Source organism: Pteropus alecto, unplaced genomic scaffold (genome assembly GCF_000325575.1).
Source record: "Pteropus alecto unplaced genomic scaffold, ASM32557v1 scaffold166, whole genome shotgun sequence".
In the NCBI taxonomy this organism is placed as follows: domain Eukaryota; kingdom Metazoa; phylum Chordata; class Mammalia; order Chiroptera; family Pteropodidae; genus Pteropus; species Pteropus alecto.
In genome coordinates, this window is record NW_006439757.1 from 466,305 (window position 1) to 477,848 (window position 11,544).

The following is an 11,544-nucleotide window of genomic DNA, read 5'->3' on the forward strand; positions in this document are numbered from 1 at the left end:
GTAAAAGTGGTAAGTGAGCTTATACAAGTGAGAATGTTCTGTATGATGTAAAGCATTATATAAAATTAAATTAATAAATAAAATAACAAAATAATAATAATACAACAACATACCTTTGATAAGCTGTACAGACATTTATAAATGTATCATATTACTTGGTTGATTCGTTAACTCTAATATTTATTGCAGACCAGGGCCCAGGGATACACTGATCTTTTCTTATGGAATTCCCTAATTCTGTTGTCAATGCCAATTATTACACTACTATTTAAAGAGGAAAATATGAAATTCATATTTCCAAATATGTTCAGGGGTAGGGAGAGACTATATTTAAAACTAAACATATCTATAGCCATGCCACCCTGAACAAACCTGATCATATCTGATCTTAGAAGCTAAGCAGGGTCGGGCCTGTTTAACACTTGAATGGGAGACCACCTAGGAAGACCAGGTGCTATAGGCTTAAAAAACAAAAAATAAGGGATTGTAAGCAGACGAGGTCCTTGCAATCCGTGAGGTCAACCAAAAGTTGCCTCAATAAAAATGAGTTTAAAAAATATTTTTAAATAAAATAAATGCATATCTCTAAGTGTTTAGGGAATTAGAATATCTTTTTTTCTGACTACAGTTTCTGTTCTAATGACATTAAGCCATTGAAAAAACAGAATTTTTACTTTTCCCTTAGATTGCCTTAGAGGCACTATTTTGTTTTAAGTATTGTAAGAAGTACCAAAGCTAATTAGTTCTCAATTTTCAAACAAGGAAATTGAAGCACAAAATGGTTTTAAAAAAAACTTCCTCAGAGTCACACAGCTAGTAGATAATGGAGCTGAAATTTGACTCCAATATTCCAGCTCTCAAATCCTTGTATGACACTGCCCCTCAAATACATCCATTGTGGAAATCTCAGTTTACAAGGAGGGTCTGTTGTGTTTCTTTCTTTCTGTCTGTCTGTCTATCTGTCTGCCTGCCTTCCTGCCTACCAGTATATATGTCTGTCTGTATGTATGTATGCATGTATGTATGCATGTATGTATGTATGTATGTATTTCCAAATCAGAAGGAAAAAAGATATCTATGCCATAAATCTCTCATTTAATATGCTTACAAATATCTTCACATGTTACAAATGATATAATACCACTGTTTGCTTCATGAGAAGATGAAAACATCCAAATACAAAATAAGCAGTTATTCCTTTTTATCACAACAGCTTGCAGTGTACAAAAATGTGGCACTTTTCTCATGGTAACTTTAATATTCAATGGAAAAGGAAAGTTATTTCAAGCTCACTGCCTTCTATTGCCAGTCAGTGCATAAACAATAGTAAAACATTGGGATATTTGTTTCCACAACAAATAGGTTGGCCGTTCCAGTTTGGAGCAAGTTATTTTTTCCTAAGAGTTTACGTAATTCGCCCAAAGGGAAAAAGGAGCTATTTTTAATTGAATTATTTTATTGAGTCTACAAAAAAAAAATCGTCCACTTCCAGGGCTCCTCTACCCTTAGAAGTGTAGAACTTTAGCAAAAGCACCAAATTGAGTTCAAGTCCCAGGTCAATAGATAGTAAAAGCGTGTGTCTTGAGTTCATGATATTATTCCTCTAAGCTTTTGCTATAGACTGAATGTTTGTGTTCCTGAAATTCATATATTTAATCTTAATGCCCAATATGATGGTATTTGGAGGCGGGGCCTTTAGGAGAGGCTTACATTGTGAGGGTGGGGACCTCATGAATGGGATTACTGCCCTTAAAAAAGATGCCCCAGGGAGCTCCCTTGCTCCTTCTACCATGTAAACAGTGAGAGAAGACAGCCATCTATGAACCAGGAAGTGGGCTCTCACCAGACACAGAATCATGGTACTGTGATCTTGGACTTCCAGCCTCCTAAACTGAGAGAAATAAATTTCTGTTGTTTATAAGCCACCTAGTCCATGATATCTTGTGACAGTAGCCCAAACTAAGACAGTTTCCATTCCTTATCTGTAAAATGGGGGTGCTAACATACTCAAAGGGCTGCCGAGGTCATTAAATGACATAACATCTGTGAAAGTGCCTAGTAGCTGATCAAAACTATTTGTTGACTGTATTGAATTTTCAATTGGACCAAAGCTATAGGTACAGAATTTGTTTAATTTGAAGGCAAGAAATTAACTGGAACATCAATTTCCTTATGTCTTTAATGCAGATTGCAATTACAATGAGTAATTGTAATTGAAGAAATTACACAATACATATGTACCCATATGCACATACATTTCTTCATCAGTATACACTAATAATATGTTGTATAATACACTGTAATATGCTCATTATTCATATAGAGAATTTGGATGGAAAATAATTGCATTTTTTACTACAATAAACTATAGAAACTATTTGGACAACAAAGAATCCATCTATACAATCCTGGGGCTTAAAAGTTTCTTGATACAAATCACTTAAAACAATAATGAAAATAAGAGAGAAAAACAGTTTTGTGCTAGGCCTACAAAGACAACTTTAAATCCCCAAATCCATATTGATTGCTCTCAACACCACAATGTAAGGCTTTCAGAGTTTTCTTCACCTTTTTATTTGAGGTATTTTGAAGTTATCAAATCATATCTTCAATAAGTCATTAATTTTACGTAATTCTCCTTAAATCATTTCTGTAAATCTAGTTAGCATTCTTCTCTTAGAATAGAGCAGTCGGAGAACAAAAAATTAACAATGGATTAGATCAAAAGCCGTGTGTGTGTGTGTGTGTGTGTGTGTGTGTGTGTGTGTGTGTGTGTAATATTTAAAGCAAAGATAATTGTTCTAAAGACCTAAGTAGAAAGTTAGACCACTCACCTAGGCCTCCACACTATAGTCTTGTTTTAGAGGTGTGTTGCGGGGAGTCGGGAGGAGGATGAGGTAAGAAGAGCACAGAATTATGGGTCCAAGAACTTGAGTGATAATATTGTCTCCAGAAGGCAGACACAGGAGATTCCTGATTCTGAATTAAGATCATAGGTTCACAAGTCAGAGGTCAACTGCAAATATCATAGACTCTCACATTTGGCATTCTCACATTCAAAAAAGAGTATGCCATGACAGCTAAACAAGATGCCAATGAAATTAGTCTCCTTGTCTAATTCATTCTCATCTCTGAAAGGAACCTTGGTGACAGGGTAAAATTACCAGTTCACATTCAGATTTCTAAATATCTTCAATTTTAATTGTTTGTAATCTTCCCTAGAAAATCCAGATTGGTTGAAAACACAGAGTAGTATATTATACAAAGTGTTTTCTATGCCCTTGGACTTGGGGAACTTGGACCACTGTACAAGTCACAGCATCCCTAAACTTTCAAAGTTTTAACTTGAAAAACTCGAAGATTGAATCCTGAGATAATGTTTTTAAATCTTTCTCAGTTTAGGTGTCAAAAATTTACTCATAGCCAGAAAGAATATATCAGCTAAAGGAAACTTTGCACTTGAAGTAGCATATGCTAATATTTGAAAGAATAGTTAAAAGTTATTAACTTTATCCATGTAAATATATAATATGTGAATATTTCAAAAAAAAGAGGAAGCTGAACATGCTTTTCTCATCACAGTAATAACAGTTGTTCAGTTTACTGCGTACCAGGCACTTTACCTTTGTATCCTCAGAATAAGTACGTGTGCAAGAATTATTTTTATTGCCGTTTTTTACAGACGTTTAAGCATAAGGATTAGAAGTTAGACCTTTCTTTTATTGGACCCATACCTTTTCCACTATATACTTTTACAGAAAAGATAGCAAATGTATCCTGTATGTGTTCACCTCTGGAATGAACCTTTTATCTATTGGGCCTGGCATGGCCTAAGCAGTTCCCATTATCCATTTTTTAGTTTATGGAGGAATTAACTGACCTTCCAAGAGTTACCTTAAAACTCATTGCTATGTAAGTGGAAAAATACATCACATTCAACATCAGTTCCCTGAGTTATGGTCTACGTTCCATCATCCTGTGCCTGAATATATGACTTTATTTTGTGGAATCTTTACCAAATAAAGTACATTAAGATTCTAACTGATGTATGAGACTCTTCATGTCTCTACTTTTCCATTTCTCAGACTCTTAAGAAGACAATGAGCAAATAAGTGAACGTTTCTTCTACTAGTTAGTCACCTATAATACGTAATTCTTTGGTACTCTTCAGTTCTCTTTGGTACAGCAATATGTATCTGTCTATCATCTTTGACCAACAATTTGCTCCCTGGTAATAACAACAAGGAAGGAATTTCAATTGGGTTAAAGTGTTAAGTATCAAGTGAAGTTATTAGACAGGTTCAAACAGTTCTAAATAAGAATGCTTTGAATGTAACATGTTAGAAAATTGGAGAAATTTGGGTATGTCACTTCCACATCCCACTCACTGTTATCTGTTACTATCATAGACTGAGATGAAATTTCTTTTGCTGGATGTTATTGCCCAGCTTAATAATCACCATGCCCCTATGAAAACAGTTATCTACGTCTACCCACTGAATTCACTCCTTTAACATTTAGAATGAGCATTAAAAATGAAACAAAACATTTGGAGAGCTGATGTCTGTCCATCTCTATTCTCAATCAGCCACCCATGAAATAGCCACCAATGTTTCTAAAGTTATCACTTTCTCATTGGCAATTAGAAAACTAACTTGCCTCATATTCCTTGTGAGGAATTTGCTTTTAGTTCTCAGAAAGACACATCGATCTCAATAACCTCATTAAGAGATACAAAAAATGAGGCCCAGAAAAGAAAAGTGAAAGATTTTCCAAGGATCTCCCTCCTCCTTGAATTTGGTAGAAGAAGTGAACTCTCACTGGAGAGAAAATATTTTTCGAAGAATAAGATCAGTTAATGACATTGAAGATCGGACCTTACCCACATTAATACACTCTGAAACCTTGAAACTCCTTTCCATTTCCATCCCTTACAGTGGCACTGGTCAGACAGAGCCTTGGTTTCATATTATTTACTGGACTCTATCCCCCCAAACCTCTGCAGACAACCACAACAACCTAGGAAGTACAACACAGCTTTTAAAAACAGAGATTTTGGCGTCTCCTCAGGTCCTGATTTGAATCTCAGTTCCAAACTTTTTAGCTGAGTTACTAGGTTAGGGGCCAGTCAGGAGAAAAGAAAAATAAAATCATTCTAGAGGTTTCAAACAGAATGGAATTTGATGGAGGGAAATCTTACCACAAAATTAGGGGGAAAGCTGAGGAGTCAAAAGGAGTGCCTGACTGAGTGTTCACGCCCCAAAAGATAGAAAGGCAGAAGATATGCTAAGGAAGAGCCATACCAGAGAGAGCTGGTCACGTGATGCTGGTCATGTGAGTCTTTATGGCACAGCCCAGAATTGAAACACCTAAAAATCTTGTATTTCTCTACAGTGTAGAAAGTAGCTTCGGATGCAACATCCCGCTTAAGTCTCATAATGTGTAGGAGAGATACTGTGATTTCTTTTTTTCAATTTGCAGAAACAGAAGCTCAGAGAAGTGACTTCTCTACATGAGAGGAAAGGCATGCATTCCTAGGACTTTTTTAAAAAAGAAAAGATATTTAATATTTAAATTCTAAGTGTGACAAATATTCATTGTAGAATATTGGCATTGTAGAATATTCACTAATATTTTTACCATCTCAGATAATTATTATATTTCACCATATTTCCAACTTTTTCTATGCACAAATTTAGTATGGCTATGATCATTCTGAAAATATTACTTAGTAATTCACGTGTTCAGTAACAATATATTATAAATGTTTTCGCATTTTATTTCAAATTCATCACCATGACTAGGTGTAACATGGACACTTGGGATTTTTCATACCCCACCCTCCTGCAAACAGTTCCTGCCATCTAGAGTTACTGTAATTCATTTAGTTCAGTTGATTCGATAGCTTTGAAACCATATAACTATAGCTCCGAACTATTTAGATTATGAAAATAAACATATTGGGTTGACAAAAATCTATTACTTTTAAATTTTATTATTATTATTATTATTATTATTATTATTATTATACTTTGCCCTTTCTCGAAGACCAAGCTACCAAAGCATAATCAACAGATGCTTATTGAACATCCAGCTCATGCAGGAGGCATGTCAGCTATAGGAGTGAGTGAGCTGATATTTGATTCTTCCCACTTAAATCTGAGTCAGCATAAGCAATCTGTGGTTGAGGTTGTTTTTGGTTTAAAAATTGGCATTAGGCAAAATAAATATCAGCAGCAAAGGTCATCACGTAGGCGAGATAGGTTTGAGAAAATAATTCAAAATAGAAAGCAATTCAAGTTTGGTGAGAAAGCACGACCTTACTAATAGTCAAAAGGTGCACTCATCCCTTGAGTGGCCTCGGGCACATCCCTTCACAGATTCTCAGAATCCTGAGGCTGGAAGGGACATTATTATCATCATAGTTATGTTTGCTATACATTTACTAATTGTCAGTAACCAGGTTAATGCTTTACATGGATTATCATGTTTAATTTCATTGTCATAACCACCCTATGAAATACAAAGTATAAAATCCCTCCTAAGAGATAAGAAAACTGAGGTTAGAGGAAGTTAAGTCAATTATCCAATGTCCCAGAACCAGTAAGCATCGGAGAAAAGAATCAAACCAGTGTTTTCTGACACATGCTCTTGACCCTACACTATAATGCTTTCCTTAAAGGACATCCAGTTTGGTCCAAATCCTAAGATCCTTAAGTCCATTTTATGACAATCTGCTAGTATTAGGAAACCTCCAGTGATGGAGCCTTCCATATTTGAACAGCTCTTTAACTCACTAACTCATTCATTCATTCAACAAGTGTTGTAAACACAAATGTTTTATGGGACAGCCCCTGGGAGTGTAGCAGTGAAGAAACTTAGTCCCTGCCTTTGTGGAGGGGGAAAAAAAAAGAAAAAAAGAAAAATATAAAGGATTAAGAGGATGATAACTGTTTTAGAGAAAAATAATGTAGGGTAAGGAGATTAGAAAGTGCCGGATGGGAAGAAAAAAGGTTGTTATTTCATATAGGGTAGAGAAGCCTTCTCTAATAAATATATGAGGTATTTATGAGACATATATGCAGGTATCTATGAGGGATATGCTGATATATATATATGAGAGAATCCATTCCAGGCAGAAAGAACAGCAAGTGCAAAAGCTCTAAGGCAAAATCCTGTTTGACATGTTTGTGGAATAACAAGTCCAGGGTATTGGGAACAGAATGGGCAAGAGGGAGGCAGGGGTCAGGGAGAGGTGAAACCTGATTGAGAAGGCCTTTGTAGGCTACAGTAAGCGCGAAGCTTGGGAAGGTTTTGAGCAAAAAAAAAAAGCAACGCAGGTATATTTAGAAAGAATTACTCTGGCCACTATGTTAAGTACTGACTGGGGGACAGAAGCAGTTGAGGACAAAAGAGCCAGTTAGGAAGCTATTACAACAATCTAGGCAAGAGATTTGGATGCCTGGAATCCAAAAGGCAGCATTGATGATGGTGAGAAGTGCTAGATTATTGGACATATTTTAAAAATAAAGACCATGAGATTTCCTGATTGAGAATTGAAAAGAGTGGGAGGAAAGAAATTGATGGTGACTCCAGAGAGTTTGGCCAGGGAACCGAGAAGGATGAAGTTTCCATCTATTTATATGAGAACAACCGGGGGAAATGTTAGAAAGGGCAGGTTTAAGGAAGAGATAAGAAAACTGACTGCCCATGAGACAGGAAAGTGGAGGTGGCATCGCAAGGAAAACCAACTGCCATAAACTCCATGCTCTTATTTCACCTATAAAATGTGTGGGTTGCACGTTCTCCTTGCTCTCAGCATTGTGAGAAAAGGTGAAAGTTCTTTCAAGAGTAAAACACATTGGCAAATTGTTATAATCATTAAAATTACAATATCAACTGTGAAGAATGAAAGGAATGCACAGATGGGGAATTTGTTCCCATATGGATAGTAGGATGGGGACAGAGGAGAAAACAAGCCTGATCACATAGATGGAAAATGGACGTGTTGGCTTTAACAGTGTTATGTGGCTTGGAGCTGACGACACGCTTGGGCTGCCTACAATCTCCACAAGATCATTCCAGTCTTTCAAAGCAATTTTCTTATTCTGATGCTTCACAATCAAGTAATTCCTGGCCAGAAAGATCTGCTTTTATTCCTCAGGAGTCATGATCAGTAATTTGATTGCTCTAAAAGGAAATGGCTGGCTTGATTTCACGCTCCTTTAGCCTCATGCTTCAAATCTATGTCCCACATGCATGTCTTGGGAGAAGGGGACTGACAGCAGACAGAGCTCCAGACTCCATGTTGCTAGAGTGACAGCTCGACCTACCAGACAACAGTGGTGCGTGGCCATCACCAGCTTGCTCTCCACGCTGGAATGCCGGCTTCCTTTCTTCTAAGGGAAAATCAACAAAATGAATTCTCGGTAAAGCCTGATTTACTCAACTATTTCACTGGATTGAAAACTAGGCAGTGAAGTTCAGCTTGCTTATTTCAAAGGCAAGTATCTTTTAAGAGGAAGAAAATTTCAAGCGGTTTCTCGAATTGTGCATTTTTTTACATGAATAAGTTAGTATCGATCTGAAGATCAAAACAAGACAGATGAGATTCATAATACTTGGAGCTTGCCTGATGTATACACTTCCTTCCAAGGTAATAAGGGACCCATGGTAGAACCATTTCATGTATTAGCTATTAAATCATCAGCAATAAAGCTGAAAATTCCAGAAAGAAGAAGACAAGGAGAGAGGGAAAGAAAATTCTATGTTAAATGGTACTGATCTGTCCGCTGTTGTACCAATGTTGCTGTAACACCGCAAGACTATTTTTCACAAAACTCCACAGACTCTTAAAATCTGGGTCATCAAAAAAAGAGCACGAATGATAATATTTCTTCTGAGGAGGCAGTGCTGTATCGTGTGGGGAAAATGCACTGGAATCTTAGAATCTAGTTCCAGCTCTGCTGTAATCAATTACATCATGTTTGGCAAGTCCCCTCTGAATCCCAGTTTTTCTTCTATGTAAAAAAAGAAATGACTTCTTAGGTAGCTTCTCACTTTGGAATTCTATCACCCTATGATATTTTGCACCCATAGAGATCTTTTTATCAGGGCTTCCAGTACCGAAGAGGAGAACTTCAAGACACTAGCATAACGTGTATCTCAAGCATTGACCTTCAGACACATATCTGACTGCCACCTCAAACATATCATGACAAACCTACCCTTGATGTTGCCCCTGCTCCAAAACCTGCTGCATTTTCAATCTTCCCCCATTTGGTTAAATAAAAACTGCATTCTCCCCATTTCTCCCATTGAAAACTGTGGAGTCATGCTGGACTCCACTCATTCTCTCGCATTCAGTTTTCCAGCAAATTCCATCAGCTCTACCTTCAAAATATATTCAGAATTGTACTGTGACCCACCACACACAGCACCAACACTCAAGAACAAATCGCCATCACTACCCACCTACCTTATGTCAACAAGCTCCACATGTACCCCCTTCAGTTTCTTCAACACAACGGCCAGAGTGATTCTTTACAACCCAAGCCGCACGTGTCACCGCTTAGCTGGAAGCCCTGCAAACTTCTTCCGTCAACCACAAAGCAAAACCGAAAGTCCTCACGTGGTCTGCAAGGCCCCGCCGCACCTACCCACCACCTCTCCGACCTCACCTCCCACCACTTTCCACCTGGTCCTCTTCGTTCTGGCCACATCAGCCTCTTTATGCACCGAACATGCCCCTACCCCAGGGCCCCATGGGACTGGTCATTGGCCATTGTCTGCGTGGCTTCCCCCCTCACTATTTCAAGTCTCTGCCCACATGCCACCAGAACAGAGAAACCTTCCCCAACCAACCAATGATAAAATTGCACCCTCCCGTCAAACTCTATCCCTACTTCATTTTTCATTATAACCCATATCACCTGATATAGCATATACAATAGTTTTAAAAAATAATAATCATTTACTTCTATGAACACAGGACATTTTTTATTGTAAATGCTGCATCTCCAGGGCCTAAGGAGAACATCTTGCCCATAATAAGTACTTAGAAAGTATTTGCTTAATGAATGACTGAATGAATGAGTGGTATAAACTTCCTGGAATCCTTACTAGCAGATGCAGCCTACAATGAGCTCTAATCCTGGCATCTTGCTCCAGGACAAAGACTGGCCCAGCTTCCCCTTGGGCCTCCCATGCACCAGGGCTGCTGACTCTGCCTGGCCCCAAGCCAGGCCACAGCTCTCCCTGGGGCAGATATGGGGTCCAGAGAAATTTTTAGTGCCTGTTTTCTAATCACCTCCGCCCCATCCCGGGGAGAGGGTGAGAGAATATTAAACTGGTACTTTTCTTTGGGTTCCCCCATATGAGTTTACATCTCTCTGCCAGAATGGCCTGGGCAGTCTCAATGGGTCAAGAGGAGGGAGGCCACAAAACATCACCAAGGGAGGTGCGAAATGGCCTTACCTCAGCAGGCCTCCAAATGGAAGTGAGGGCTGGCCTTCAAGATTCTGCACAAGCTCCTGCGCCTAAACTCTCTAAGACAGTGAATGGATGTTGAGTATTCCGGGACTTGTGATGAATCTCTTGCCCTTGGCTAGTCCTTAGTTTATAACAAAGGAAGAACAATGAGCCTCTCTCCTTGCCTCCCTTTAATGAGGACAATTGGCTACTACCCTCCCTGTGTCCCCTCTCCATACCCACGTGTGGGAGTGAGCTGCTGATCTGAACTTGTCCTTTTCTTTCTAGGGCTTCTCACCGTTAATGTGTACCTGAGTCACCTGAGTTCGAGTTAAAATACAGATCTAGTTCAGTAGGTCTGGGGTGGGGCCAAGCTTCTGCACTTGGAACTGAGCGCTCAAGTGATGCACCTACAGCTGGTCCGCTCCATAAGGAATCTGAAGGAGGCCGCTGCAGGCTTGCCTGGTGCTGCACTGCCCTCTCCCTGTCCCCTCTCCCTAGCTGCCACCCACGCCGGAGCATCGCCACAGCCCGAGTCGGTTTCTTCGCTTTAAAATCGTATTCCAGGACGCCTGAGCTCCAGGCCAGGCCTCATGTGGGATGCCTAGAGTGACTGCGGGTGCCCCTTATTCCAGTTTCAGCTGGGCTCCCACGGCCGCCCCGCCCTGGTTAAGAAGTCTCTCGGCTTGCAGAAAAAGACCAGCGGGAGTTGCGCCAAGACGGCCCTCCCCCGCGCGCCCCGCCTTTCCGCGCGGGTGACTAGATCCCAGAGCCGCGCGCCGCTCTTCTGGCGGGACGCCGTGCCACGCCCAACCAGCGACCGCATAGGCGCAGTTCTTGAGAGGGGCGACCAAGAGAAAGATCTAGGAAAATGAAGATTCCGGGGTCCTCCTCTCTTTCCGTCTGCGCTCTATCCCCAATGACTGGTCTTCCGGGTGGAAATGTGTGTTACCCCATCTGCTCTCAAATATTTTAAGTCTTGGAACTTGACCCTTTTACGGGGCTGGGGAGTGGGGGGTGGGAGGGAGTCTTAGCCACAGAATTTTCAACGGTAGCATCCTGCGCTTTGCAGAA

The 11,544-nt window shown here is 39.6% G+C and overlaps 1 pseudogene; it reads left to right on the top strand.

Annotated features, from left to right (window-relative positions):
- The first annotated feature begins 344 nt into the window (after window positions 1–344).
- LOC112484003 lies at window positions 345–463 on the top strand (annotated as a pseudogene).
- Window positions 464–11,544: the final 11,081 nt, after the last annotated feature.